The sequence below is a fragment of the Pseudophryne corroboree genome, chromosome 4 (assembly GCF_028390025.1).
Source record: "Pseudophryne corroboree isolate aPseCor3 chromosome 4, aPseCor3.hap2, whole genome shotgun sequence".
Lineage (NCBI taxonomy): Eukaryota > Metazoa > Chordata > Amphibia > Anura > Myobatrachidae > Pseudophryne > Pseudophryne corroboree.
In genome coordinates this window covers 94,842,868-94,857,893 of record NC_086447.1, presented here as the reverse complement: position 1 = coordinate 94,857,893, position 15,026 = coordinate 94,842,868, and the positions used below count along the sequence as shown (strand labels likewise).

At 46.0% G+C, this 15,026-nt stretch overlaps 1 protein-coding gene across 4 annotated transcripts in view; it reads right to left on the bottom strand.

The window, feature by feature from the left end:
• The window catches only part of WDCP (WD repeat and coiled coil containing), a 115,567-nt gene extending 110,237 nt beyond the window's left edge, over positions 1 to 5,330 (bottom strand). Inside the window, exons 1-2 of one of the 4 annotated variants that reach the window (XM_063915287.1) lie at positions 5,225 to 5,314; positions 3,930 to 3,995 (exon numbers count right to left, since the gene is read on the bottom strand). The gene's annotated coding sequence lies outside the window, so the exon portion shown is untranslated. Of the gene's footprint in view, positions 1 to 3,929; positions 3,996 to 4,387; positions 4,505 to 4,954; positions 5,186 to 5,224 lie in introns of those variants that run through there. The other 3 variants (XM_063915288.1, XM_063915289.1, XM_063915290.1) reach the window with 3 other exon arrangements.
• Between the last annotated feature and the right edge of the window lie 9,696 nt (positions 5,331 to 15,026).

The following is a 15,026-nucleotide window of genomic DNA, read 5'->3' as shown; positions in this document are numbered from 1 at the left end:
CTCTCAGCGGAGCTGTGGAGAAAAAATGGCGCTGGTGAGTGCTGAGGAAGAAGCTCCGCCCCCTCGGCGGCGGGCTTCTGTCCCGCTTAAATATGCAATTTTTGGCGGGGGCTCATACATATATACAGTTCCCAGCTGTATATATGTTTAACTTTTGCCAAAAGAGGTCCCAAATGCTGCCCAGGGCGCCCCCCCCCTGCTCCCTGCACCCTTACAGTGACCGGAGTATGTGAGGTGTGTGGGAGCAATGGCGCACAGCTGCAGTGCTGTGCGTTACCTCAGTGAAGAACGGAGTCTTCTGCCGCCTGTGAAGTCTTCTTTGCTTCTCATACTCACCCGGCTTCTGTCTTCCGGCTCTGCGAGGGGGACGGCAGCGCGGCTCTGGGATCGGACGGCGAGGGTGAGATCCTGCGTACGATCCCTCTGGAGCTAGTGGTGTCCAGTAGCCTAAGAAGCAGGACCTAGCTTCAGAGAGTAGGGCTGCTTCTCTCCCCTCAGTCCCACGATGCAGGGAGTCTGTTGCCAGCAGAGCTCCCTGAAAATAAAAAACCTAACAAAATACTTTCTCTCAGCAAACTCAGGAGAGCTCACTGAAAAGCACCCAGCTTGTCTGGGCACAGTATCAAACTGAGGTCTGGAGGAGGGGCATAGAGGGAGGAGCCAGTGCACACCAGAACCTAAATTCTTTCTTAAAGTGCCCATGTCTCCTGCGGAGCCCGTCTATCCCCATGGTCCTTACGGAGTCCCCAGCATCCACTAGGATGTTAGAGAAAAATAGATATTACTGATATGTGCTAAAAAAAAAAAATCTGTTTTTAAATTAAATTGTGTTGGATAAGGTTTAAATAGATGTTCTTGACTTAATTCAATCATTAAAAAAAACAATTTCTAAGGTGGAAACATCTGGAAACCGAATTCGCCAATTAAGTAGTTAGTATTAGTGATGTTTTAAATATTGAGATCAAAGCCGCCACTATGTAAATATGCCACATTGTCTTCATTTGAACAACACATGCTATATAACCAGCTTCTATTTACACCTTCAGCAGAAGCCCCAAGTAATATAACCCCTTCCTCTGATGGTTCCAGACTGTGTAGTCAAATTATACATTGTTACTCTATTACACAGGTTCTCAAACTCGGTCCTCCGGACCCCACACAGTGCATGTTTTGCAGGTAACCCAGCAGGTGCACAGGTGAATTAATTACTCACTGACACATTTTAAAAGGTCCACAGGTGGAGCTAATTATTTCACTTCCGATTCTATGAGGAGACCTGTGCTCGGTTATATTAGAGGGTCAGTTTCATGGACTCTTTTGGATGTCCAAGCCTCTGTAGGGGGTGGCCACACCCTGTGTTAACTGGACACAGCCCTTACGAAGGGGCCCCTACCACTGCATTCTCCGGCGTGCCCTTCATGTCCCAGTCCGACACTGACCTCTCTTATTTTTGACTGTACTGCTTAAAGTTTGTGGTAATAAACAACAATATGAAAGAAAAGAAAAAAAAGACCCTCTGATGAAGTAAGAGTAACAGTCAGTTATGAAACGCATCAAGTGTGCACAGACAACTTTGGGAAGCATAAAACTGAGCACTGAGGCCATTGGATACCATATCTGCAGTAGACTCCAGTCCTGTTCACCAAATGGATCATTCTAGGGACAGTAATATCAAAAGGTGTCACCTGTGTTTCCCTACATGTATAATCACGTTTGAAATATTTAGGACTATGAACTCTACATATGACACATCTGATCATTGCCATCCTCTGGTAGTGCAACAGACCTATATAATAGCTAAAATCAGCATTATCTTTTTATTTTAATATATTCTATACTTTAAATTTTAGTTTTTTTGTTGTCGATTGTTTAATTGTCATTTTTCAGAATAACTGGTAATTGTTGATAGCGATCCACAGTACCATTTTTATTCATTTACATTCTGACAGTCTCAAAATATATTCTCAATAGTAATATAGTTCTAAGTGCTGCTATGCGTCTTCTCCTTTTTAGCAATAAGAGTTTACAGTGTCCTAAACAACTGTGAAACACCTATTATTTATTATCATTTATTTATACAGCGCACACATATTCCGCAGCGCTTTACAGAGAATATTTGGCCATTCACATCAGTCCCTGCCCCAGTGGAGCTTACAATCTATATTCCCTACCACATGTACACACACACACATTCACGCTAGGGTTCATTTTGTTGGGTTCCAATTAACCTAACTGTATATTATTGCATTGTGGGAGGAAACCGGAGTACCCGGTGGAAACCCACGCAGTCACAGGGAGAACATACAAACTCCACACAGTTAGAGCCATGGTGGGAATCGAACCCATGACCTCAGTACTGTGAGCCAGTAATGCTAACCACTACACCATCTGTACCTATGCAAAAGCACACATTTCTTGTACAAGGTGTTCTTCAATAAATAGGGTTTTGCTTCAGTTCTGGGGACTGTTCTGCAATTCATCAGACAGAAACGTCGCTAAGAGTGATTGCAAGCAAGTGGGCGGGGCCTATTTATTTATTACGTATGGATTTTTTTTTCTGCCTTATATAACACACTGAAAAACCACCAATGCCTCAATCTAGCACCGCCCTGATTAACAGACACATTGTTTTGCTCTTTTTACCACAACTCAAAGTATTAAATATATCTTGTTGACTGTGCGCACATATGCAAGTAACTACAGGTTGAGTAACCCTTATCCAAAATGCTTGGGACCAGGGGTATTTTGGATATGGGATTTTTCCGTATTTTGGAATAATTGCATACCATAATGAGATATCATGGTGATGGGACTTGTATCTAAGCACAGAATGCATTTATGTTACATATACACCTTATACACACAGCCTGAAGGTCATTTTAGCCAATATTTTTAATTCTTTTGTGTATTAAACAAAGTTTGTGTACATTGAGCTACAGAAAACAAAGGTTTCACTATCTCAGTCTCACTCAAAAAATTCTGTATTTCGGAATATTTGGATATGGGATACTCAACCTGTATATTATTTCTGACCATTGCCAGTGCTTGATGTCCCTTTTGCTCTCTGGTTAGTGGACCATGCAGGCCACTGTAGTTTCATACAGCAGGAGTGCCACAGTTTGCCTACCTATGCTGTACATACCTCTAGTAACCAGCCAGCTCGTAGAGTCACAACCAGAACATCTCAATTTTACATGCTTATGTTTTGTCAATCTTGTTATGTAACGTATACTACTACGAAGGGGTGTGCGACTGGAGCCACTGCCCAGGGCACAAGTTTAGACCTGGTGCAAGTGCTCTGCTGAGGAGGAGTATATATTCAAGTGTACGAATAGAGGACCGGTGCACCGCGAAAATTGCGTTACTGTTCCATGCGTGCACCCATGTTCGATTGCATACAACTGTCTATCAGGCCCCAAGGGGTCACTATGAGGAGCACTACACAACACCTTAGTGAGGGGAAGGCCACAAGTCAATTTTATGTGTCATTTTGTACATTTTTATGTTTGGTGTCTTTTTGCGCGAAAAAAAAAAAAAGACTTGATCCAGAAAACTGCACATCCCAAGCATTCCAGGTAACATGTGACACCCATATAATGTGTACAGCTTATCATATTTTAACCACCCACAGGGCACAAGGACAAACAGCGGTACAAATAAATAGACTGAGATTTCAGCCTAAGAGGGAAACGCCATTCAGAACTCGGGAGGAGGAGGAGATTATATATATATATATATATATATATATATATATATATATATATATATATATATATATATAATCCCAGTGACAGTCGCTGTAACACAGTCACTAAGTACAACAGGTTAGCTAAGCCCTGGGACGTTCCTCAATGGCATTGTCGCATCAAACGCAACTACCACTAAACAGGCCAAGCAAACAAGTACAAATGAAGGAACAGGATCCTTACCTATCAGTAGTTAGAGATACTGTAGCTACAGGCAGTGTCAGGTCACCCCGGCGTTACGTCCGCTCTCTGAAGGGAGAGATGCAAGTCAGTGATCATTGCAGGCTATAATCCTATCTGCATTATCGCCCAACAGGGAAGACATACTAAGCTCTTTAAGCCATCTGGGGATTTTGCCATCAGGGAAGGGGAGGAGAAGAGTGGAACAGCTCTGAGCAAATGAGATGTGCAACAATAAAAAAAAGTTATAATGAGTTAACGGTAGAACGATAAAAATATATGACACACGGAGAGGCCGCTCACACATGCCGGACACTGGGCCATGTACGGAATGCTGGAAATTGTTCCTGTCAATAACATTCAACTCGGGTCATTGCTATTGAAAAAATAGGTATGAAAATCAGGAGCAGAATATTGGTATTATGACGCATGGACATGGTTTAGTATGGCTGCTATATTACCTTATGCCTATTATGTAATACTGGACCAGCGTATGGTGGGTGTGCACCAGCCCACCTATACTTCTCCTCTCCTGGTCTGCCCCATCTCGGTCACTGCGTCGGGGCATGACACTCACACTGCGCACGATGGAGAAGGGACAGTTCATAGTACAATATTATATAGATATTCATACCCTCCAACATGACCCGCCCCACTAGGTACAAAATGCTCTGTTTCTGGACTTCCCTCTTAATTTATTATTGCCATCACCTGTGAAGAAACAGCTTTCTTATCATTCAACTAGTTCAACACAGGTGATGGAAATCATAAATTAAGAGGGAAGCCCAGAAACAGAGCATTTTGTACCTAGTGGGGCGGGTCATGTTGGAGGGTCTGGATATTATTAGGCTTGCCATAATATCCCCTTTACTCCGGGACACCTATGACTTAAACAGGTTCTGCGGCTGATTAATACCAGGTGAAATGCAGGCTTGGATTTAGCCAGCCACAGAACCTGTGTATATCATAACTGTCCTGGATTACATGGATATGATGGCAAGCCTATATATTATAATGTATACTAGTACCTCTGCTAATGTTAGGTATGCCATAGTGACCAACAGCAAAGGATCATTGCCAATTGCCTGTACATATATGCACTGCAGCAAGCTTAGGCAGCCTGAGCAGCAAATGAAATCCCTGTATGCCCGACTAGAGGGCATGCTCCACCTAGTAGTCCCACAAGAGCTACAGCCTCCCTGTAGTGTGCATGCAGGGGTCAATGCTCCATAAGGCAGCTATCGGTTATCTACTGCTGTGCCTGGGGCACAGGCCGGTTAACAGCACCATGATCTCACCTGCTCCTGCACACCTCCGCCGTCCGTACAGCAGTGACGTCACCAGCCGCACACTGCCTGCTGATTGGCGCGTTCCCACCTCTTCCGTACACTGCCGTCCTCTCCCAGCCTGCATCTTAGCAACGGGCGCAATTTTCACTCAACTTTATTGCGACTCTGTGTTTGCGAACACTGGTTGAAGTTGCACTAGGTTGAAAAGAATGTCTTTTCCTTATCTTCTACAGATGTGTGTTCTATAGATCTTCATTTACATTGTACTTAGGAAGTGACTCACTTTACTGATCTCTAGTTATAGTGGAATAGGGAATGCTACCTCATGAGGCTGAAGTTATGCTGCATTAGTTTCTTATTCGGCCAGCTTCTTATTCACTTCTTATTCAAGCTCCAGCTTCTTATTCAGATCATTCAGTTTTGCAACAAATTTGGGTCCCTTGCATATGACCCGCATGTACTTTGCCTTACCCAGTGCTGGTTTGGGCATGAAATACACTGCCAAAGTGGACACATACAACATAAATTACCATTTTGAATAAGTAGCTGTAGTTTTGCAAGGGTTAACGAGTCTTGGGCAACAAATTTGACACTTGAAATCAACAGAGGGTGGTTAATTGCATATGACCCGCTTGTATTTTGCCTTGCCCAACACTGGTTTGGCCATGAAATACGCTGGCAAATTGGGCACCTTAAAACCATAATTTTCTATTATGAATAAGGAGCTGTATTTTTGCAAGGGTTAACGAGTTGGGCAACAAATTTGACACCTGAAATCAACAGAGTGGGGTCAATTGCCTATGACCCGCATGTTTTTCTCTTACGTCCTAGAGATGCTGGGGTCCATATTAGTACCATGGGGTATAGACGGGTCCACCAGGAGCCACTGGCACTTGAAGAGTTTAACAGTGGGCTGGCTCCTCCCTCTATGCCCCTCCTACCAAACTCAGTTTATAAAATGTGCCCGGAGGAGCCGGTCACAGCTAGGGGAGCTCTACAGAGCTTTCTTAGTAAAAGTTTATTTTAGAGTTTTTATTTTACAAGGAGGCTAATGGCAACAGCCTCCCTGCATCGAGGGACTGAGGGGGGGGGAGTAGTGTCCGCCCTGCGGGGTCTGAGCCACTGTCTCCGCTGACTGGACACTGAGCTCCAGAGGGGATAGATCGCTCCCCGCCACAGGGGAACGCTCACCCCAGCAGCATGCCGCCACCCCCTTGCAGAGCTGAAGTTTGTGGCGAGTGAGTCACCGACCCCCTAGCAAGCGGGGGGGCCGGTGTGAAGATGGCGGCTACAGGGCAGGAACGCAGTACCAACTGCGCTCTGGGGGAGGCCCAGTGGTACTTAGTTGCGGTGCTGTGAGGGGTGCCCTGAGCCGGCGCCTTACCCCTAAACTGACCAGAAAGCCTGTCGGGGTCTGCAGATCTCAGCCAGCAAAAAAATCCTCAGGCCAGTACAATCTTGGAAGAGCGGGAAGACAGTGCCATTAAGGGGGCGGAACTTCTCAGAACGGACCCAGCAGCGTTCAGCGCCATTTTCCTGCCTGCAGATACGCTGCCAGTGGAAGAGCTGTCCCTCCAGAGCAACTTCAGCTATCTGTACAGTACCAGGTGGTTGTAGAAGGGAGGGGAAACTGTGTAAGACTGTGTCACCTATTAAGGGACACAGTCAGCGCTGGTTAAGGGTCTCCCTATACCCATATAGCTCTGTGTGTGGGTTGGCTCCAATCTCTGTGTCTCTCTGCCGTTCTTGTGGGGGGAAACTCTGACTGCCCTGTACCCTGTGTGTATGTGGAGTGTACAAGCAAACATGTCTAGAGACTCTGTCTCATATGCTGCAGAGGATTTATCTTCTCAGGAAGATCCCATCCCATGTAATCAGGATTGTATTGTTGTAGCGCAGATCCCAGCTAGAGAACCGGAGTGGTTATCCTCTTAGGGGGCCTATTTCTCAGATTTCTTAACGGGTTGCATATGGCAGTATGGTCTGATACTGCTCCCTCGGGGCCCCCTGCGGTACATTCTCACAAACGTGCTCTTGCTCAAATTATGCAGGATAACACGGATACTAATTCTGACACAGCAGACGGTGATGAGGATGTGTCGAGGGGGATGGCATCACTTGCTAAGGGGGTGCAGTTGATGATTGAGGCCATGCGGGATGTGTTACATATTTCTGACACACCTCCTGAGCAGGTTGAGGAGGCCTTTTTCACGGACAGTAAGAAAGCCCCTCTCACCTTCCAGGCATCTAAGGAATTAAATGCTATACTTGAAAAAGCCTGGGAAAACACAGAGAAAAAATCCAGATCCCTAAAAGGGTCCTGGTTGCTTTTCCCTTCCCGGAAGACGATAGAAAAAAATGGGAGTCCCCGCCTATAGTTGACGCCTCTGTCTCCAAGCTGTCAAAACAGGAGGTATTTAGGGGCTACACTGCGGCCTACTATTGCCTGTGCATGGATTTCTAAAGCTATAGCCAAGTGGTCAATCGCTCTGCAGGAGGACTTGACTGCGATGGATAAAGGTAACGTTGATTTGTTTTTATGTAACATACAGGATTCTGCAGGGTTCCTGGTAGAATCCATTAAGGACCTGGGTTCCATGGCTGCGGGGATCTCCTCCATGTCCATCTCGGCTCGCAGGGGTCTCTGGCTGCGCCAATGGTCTGAGGACGCGGAATCCAGGAAAAGTGTGGAGAGCCTACCCTATACAGGTCAGGTTTTGTTTGGGGAGGCACTGGATGCGTGGAATGCCACGGCTACCGCAGGTAAGTCTCCTTTTCCCCCCTCAGCTACATCGGCTACGAAGAAGCCTTTTACTCCCAACACGTCACAGTCCTTTCGGCCCGCGAGGCATAGAAAGAACAAGCCTTCTCACACCTTCTTTAGAGATGGTCGTACCAAATCCAAAAAGCCTGCCCCCGCAGGTTTCCAGGACCAGAAGCCGGCTTCTGGTACCTCAAAGTCCTCAGCATGACAGTGGAGCCAGCACAGCCTGGAGGTAGGTCAGGTGGGAGCAAGTCTCCGGCATTTCAGCCACGTCTGGGTGTCGTCGGGCCTGGACCCCTCGATACAGGATATTATGTCCAGGGGATACAGGCTGGAGTTTCAAGCTCTCCTGCCTCACCGTTTCTTCAAATCAGGCTTGCCAGCTTTGCCGGCAGACAGAGCTATTCTTCTGGACGCTACCATTGTTCCAGTTCCACCTCATCAGTCGAACAAAGGTTACTATTCGAACCTTTTTGTGGTACCGAAGCCGGATGGTTCGGTAAGGCCAATTCTGAACTTGAAATCTTTGAACCCTTATCTCAGGAACTTCAAATTCAAGATGGAGTCTCTGAGAGCAGTTATCTCAGGACTGTCGGAGGGGGAGTTCCTGGTGTCCCTGTACATCAAGGATGCGTACCTCCACATTCCCATTTGGTCGCCGCACCAGGCCTATCTCAGGTTTGCACTGTTAGATGATCAGTTTCAGGCACTGCTGTTCAGTCTCTCCACGGCACCAAGGGTCTTCACCAGGTGATGGCAAAGATGATGGTTCTCCTCCGCAAGCAGGGGGTGAACATAATTCCGTATCTGGACGATCTGCTTCATCCAGAGAGAAGTTGTTAAGATCCATTGCTCTCACGACACATCTGCTCAAGGAGCACGGTTGGATCCTGATCCTTCCGAAGTTTCATCTGGAGCTGACAAGGAGGCTGTCTTTCCTGGGGATGATCCTCGACACGGAGGTGCAGAGGGTGTTTCTACCGGTAGAGAAAGCGTTGGTGATTCAAACAATGGTCCGGGTTGTCTTGAAGCCTGCCCGGGTATCAGTTCATCAGTGCATCCGCCTTCTGGGGAAGATGGTTGCCTCCTACGATTTTGCTCCTCTGGTGGCTTCAACTACCACAGCTTCTGGAGGGCCGAAGGGTCGGAGTACAGGACTGGATCCTTCTAACCACAGATGCAAGTCTAAGAGGTTGGGGAGCAGTCGCTCAGGGGGGAACCTTCCAAGGAAGGTGGTCAAGTCAAGAATCCTTTCTCCCGATAAACATCCTGGAGCTAAGAGCCGTATACAACGGCCTTCTTCAAGCAGCACACCTTCTGCAGGATCAGGCTGTTCAGGTGACCACAGTGGCCTACATAAACCGACAAGGCGGAACGAAGAGCAGGGCTGCAATGTCAGAAATGAACAGGGGAGGGGTCCTGGGGTGCACACCGGCAATGAGAGGTGCGAGCCTGCGGAGACCTTTCAGTAGAACTGCATACAAAGAAAAAGTTTGCAGGTGCACAATTCAAACATTACCAATTTATTAATAATAATCATTGCAATATAATTTAGCATTTTAAGTGAGGTTCTTCGCATAATTTTGGCAATAAGTAACGGCTTGCCCACCGCGTTCAGGTGACCTCATTAGTCGGGCAAGTCCCTAACATTTTGGGGGGTACAAATCTAGGGTGCGGAACCCCCCAAAATGAAGCAGCTGAGTGACCCCAGGGCAACACAAAAGTGAAAAAATATATAGTGAAAAAGTGAAAATAGGTTAGTGAAGGAGGCTGCTGAAAAGAGCAGGGGTAAATTAGTGAGAGGTAATGAAGTGAGAGATAAAGTAGTGAGAGGTAAAGTAGTGAAAACTGAAGGAAGGAAATGAATTACATTGAAACAAAACACACGATAGGGATGAAAGTAAATATGAAAATAAGTGTTAATATGTGTTGCTCCTGAGGCAAAACAGCCACAACAGTCCAGGGGGACCCACACCCCAGAAATGCACCCCCATCTGATAATCCAATATACATTTGTGCAGGACTCACCTTGCTCTACATGCAGTCTAAGAAATGTCAGGAACCTAATTAAAACCAATATATAGGACAGGTGGGCGTGGGTGCTTCCACCAGGCAGAAGGGGTCTCTGGCCTTCTATTGTGTATGTAAATACACAGCATTAGGTATACAGGGGAGGGGTCCTGGGGTGCACACCAGTAATGAGAGGTGCGACCCTGCGGAGACCTTTCAGTAGAACTGCATACAAAGAAAAAGGTTGCAGGTGCACAATTCAAACATTACCAATTTATTAATAATAATCGTTGCAATAAAATTTATCATTTTAAGTAGTGATGTGCACCGGAAATTTTTCGGGTTTTGTGTTTGGTTTTGGATTCGGTTCCGCGGCCGTGTTTTGGATTCGGACGCGTTTTGGCAAAACCTCCCTGAAAATTTTTTGTCGGATTCGGGTGTGTTTTGGATTCGGGTGTTTTTTTACAGCTTAAATCATAGAATTTGGGGGTCATTTTGATCCCATAGTATTATTAACCTCAATAACCATAATTTACACTCATTTTCAGTCTATTCTGAACACCTCACACCTCACAATATTATTTTTAGTCCTAAAATTTGCACCGAGGTCGCTGGATGACTAAGCTAAGCGACCCAAGTGGCCGACACAAACACCTGGCCCATCTAGGAGTGGCACTGCAGTGTCAGGCAGGATGGCACTTCAAAAAAATAGTCCCCAAACAGCACACGATGCAAAGAAAAAAAGAGGTGCACCAAGGTCGCTGGATGGCTAAGCTAAGCGACACAAGTGGCCGACACAAACACCTGGCCCATCTAGGAGTGGCACTGCAGTGTCAGGCAGGATGGCACTTCAAAAAAATTGTCCCCAAACAGCACATGATGCAAAGAAAAAAAGAGGCGCAATGAGGTAGCTGTGTGACTAAGCTAAGCGACCCAAGTGGCCGACACAAACACCTGGCCCATCTAGGAGTGGCACTGCAGTGTCAGACAGGATGGCAGATTTAAAAAATAGTCCCCAAACAGCACATGATGCAAAGAAAAAAAGAGGTGCACCAAGGTCGCTGGATGGCTAAGCTAAGCGACACAAGTGGCCGACACAAACACCTGGCCCATCTAGGAGTGGCTCTGCAGTGTCAGGCAGGATGGCACTTCAAAAAAATTGTCCCCAAACAGCACATGATGCAAAGAAAAAAAGAGGCGCAATGAGGTAGCTGTGTGACTAAGCTAAGCGACCCAAGTGGCCGACACAAACACCTGGCCCATCTAGGAGTGGCACTGCAGTGTCAGACAGGATGGCAGATTTAAAAAATAGTCCCCAAACAGGACATGATGCAAAGAAAAAAGAGGTGCACCAAGGTCGCTGGATGGCTAAGCTAAGCGACACAAGTGGCCGACACAAACACCTGGCCCATCTAGGAGTGGCACTGCAGTGTCAGGCAGGATGGCACTTCAAAAAAATAGTCCCCAAACAGCACACGATGCAAAGAAAAAAAGAGGTGCACCAAGGTCGCTGGATGGCTAAGCTAAGCGACACAAGTGGCCGACACAAACACCTGGCCCATCTAGGAGTGGCACTGCAGTGTCAGGCAGGATGGCACTTCAAAAAAATAGTCCCCAAACAGCACATGATGCAAAGAAAAAAAGAGGCGCAATGAGGTAGCTGTGTGACTAAGCTAAGCGACCCAAGTGGCCGACACAAACACCTGGCCCATCTAGGAGTGGCACTGCAGTGTCAGACAGGATGGCAGATTTAAAAAATAGTCCCCAAACAGCACATGATGCAAAGAAAAAAAGAGGTGCACCAAGGTCGCTGGATGGCTAAGCTAAGCGACACAAGTAGCCGACACAAACACCTGGCCCATCTAGGAGTGGCACTGCAGTGTCAGGCAGGATGGCACTTCAAAAAAATAGTCCCCAAACAGCACATGATGCAAAGAAAAAAAGAGGTGCACCAAGGTCGCTGGATGGCTAAGCTAAGCGACACAAGTGGCCGACACAAACACCTGGCCCATCTAGGAGTGGCACTGCAGTGTCAGACAGGATGGCAGATTTAAAAAATAGTCCCCAAACAGCACATGATGCAAAGAAAAAAAGAGGCGCAATGAGGTAGCTGTGTGACTAAGCTAAGCGACCCAAGTGGCCGACACAAACACCTGGCCCATCTAGGAGTGGCACTGCAGTTTTCTAGCGAGAGGATGAGTGCTTCCATCCTCATGTGAATCTGAACCACTAGCCATGAACATAGGCCAGGGCCTCAGCCGTTCCTTGCCACTCCGTGTCGTAAATGGCATATTGGCAAGTTTACGCTTCTCCTCAGACGCTTTTAATTTAGATATTTGGGTCATTTTACTGAACTTTTGTTTTTTGGATTTTACATGCTCTCTACTATGACATTGGGCATCGGCCTTGGCAGACGACGTTGATGGCATTTCATCGTCTCGGCCATGACTAGTGGCAGCAGCTTCAGCACGAGGTGGAAGTGGACCTTGATCTTTCCCTATTTTACCCTCCACATTTTTGTTCTCCATTTTTTAATGTGTGGAATTATATGCCAGTATCAATAGCAATGGCCTACTACTATATATACTGCGCACAACTGAAATGCACCACAGGTATGGATGGATAGTATACTTGACGACACAGAGGTAGGTAGAGCAGTGGCCTTCTGTACCGTACTGCTATATATTATATACTGGTGGTCAGCAAACTGTGCAAAACTGAAATGCACCACAGGTATGGATGGATAGTATACTTGACGACACAGAGGTAGGTAGAGCAGTGGCCTACTGTACCGTACTGCTATATACTATATACTGGTGGTCAGCAAACTGTGCAAAACTGAAATGCACCACAGGTATGGATGGATAGTAAACTTGACGACACAGAGGTAGGTAGAGCAGTGGCCTTCTGTACCGTACTGCTATATATTATATACTGGTGGTCAGCAAACTGTGCAAAACTGAAATGCACCACAGGTATGGATGGATAGTATACTTGACGACACAGAGGTAGGTGGGGCAGTGGCCTTCTGTACCGTACTGCTATATATTATATACTGGTGGTCAGCAAACTGTGCAAAACTGAAATGCACCACAGGTATGGATGGATTGTATACTTGACGACACAGAGGTAGGTGGGGCAGTGGCCTTCTGTACCGTACTGCTATATATTATATACTGGTGGTCAGCAAACTGTGCAAAACTGAAATGCACCACAGGTATGGATGGATAGTATACTTGACGACACAGAGGTAGGTAGAGCAGTGGCCTTCTGTACCGTACTGCTATATATTATATACTGGTGGTCAGCAACCTGTGCAAAACTGAAATGCACCGCAGGTATGGATGGATAGTGATAAAACTAAATATTTATCTTACTTAAAACCCTTTAAGAGGTCAAAGAACACAGTACGCTATTGGCGTACGGAATACCGTAAGGGTACGCACGTTGCGTAACAATCGCTTAGCCGTAGTCGAGACGCTCAAGCGTCACGTTCGCTCACGGCCAAGAGATCACAGGCAGGCACGCTATTGGCTGCCGACTAACGTAATGATACGCTATTAGCGTAGCGGACGCTCGGGACCACGAGGAGATCACAAGCGGCGCTGACGCTCACAGTGTAAAACCTTTGTATCTATACCATAAAACAATGTATTATGCAGTAAACCTTGGTGTAGTGATAGGGTGTAGATGTAACACAGTGTAACCTTATTAACTTAAAAGCTGTTCGAGCGTCTCCGACGCTCTGAGAATACTTAGAAATATAAGAAATACACAGATACCGATCTTAGGTTCTAACACCTTCTATGAACGTTCTATTTGCAAAAGAATAATACAATACAAGTCATACACTACCAATATAACATAGACTAACTAACCAGATAACTACACATGAAATACAATACAATACAATTACGTTTAAGGGGAAATGAGAGAAAGAGGAGAGGAGAGAGAGAGAGAGAGATATGGCTCACAATAACAATAAAGACAATATGATTGCGGAGAAAACTTACGCACAAAGGGAACGATCGCATGCGCCTTTCTGAATATCCAGCTCCCGATTATCAGTGATGAGAACCGTTGAAGAGAGTGAGCTGGATCAGATCGGCTTGTCTATTTATGCCCCACACACAATACAATTCAATGGTCCCTACAATCTCATTGTTCATTGGACACAGGAATTCGTCTTCGCATTATAACAAAAGGTCATAGGTTGATTCATACAGGTGGGCTGTGTCTATTTCCAACTGCTCAGGTGGGTGGGAAACTAGGTTTCCCGCCGCATGGATAAGTAAGTGCAAATAATAGTAAATGGACATAAACTTCTTATGTCTATAACTATTCGCACGAGCGATTAATCCGCTTCAAACCAACACCGGAATATTGCTAATTAAATACTCTTCCGATGGATACTAAACACCACTGTATGACCCTTGTCTGACCCTTCGTATCAAACAAAGAGGGATCTCTTTGTCCATGAACATGCTATATTAACTAAACTTTCAGAATCTATCAAGGGGACCATGATCTACAAAATACATTATATAGTTAAAATATGTAACGATTGAGTCGCACGCTGGGCACACAGAAACTCTACCGTAAATGCGCATACCGTGCGCCTGCGGGTGCACGTAACAGCGGGTATGCGCACGCACGGGAGAGCGCACGCCTGCGCAGCGCGGACCTGTATGAGGTGCAAATATGGTAGTGTGCATCGTGATATTTTTCTGACTTTGACAGTCCACCCTTTGGCAGTCAATAATAACTGCCACTTTCTAAAACATTTCAAAAAGAGAAAAATATATGTCAGGTGTAAATACATTTCCATGGTTGGGTAAGGGAGGAGAGAAGAAGGTGTGAAAAGGGTATGACCTAGTGAGATAGCAGAAGCATGTGTGTATGAATCCATGTTTGGGGGGTCATGTATCATCGTGCCGTACGTGTTTTAAATCAAGCTTCGAGGTATTGCGAAGTATACATTTGAATTCCTTCTTATCCCGCGGTACGGGTCTGTGGATGGGCTGTCAAACGTTACCG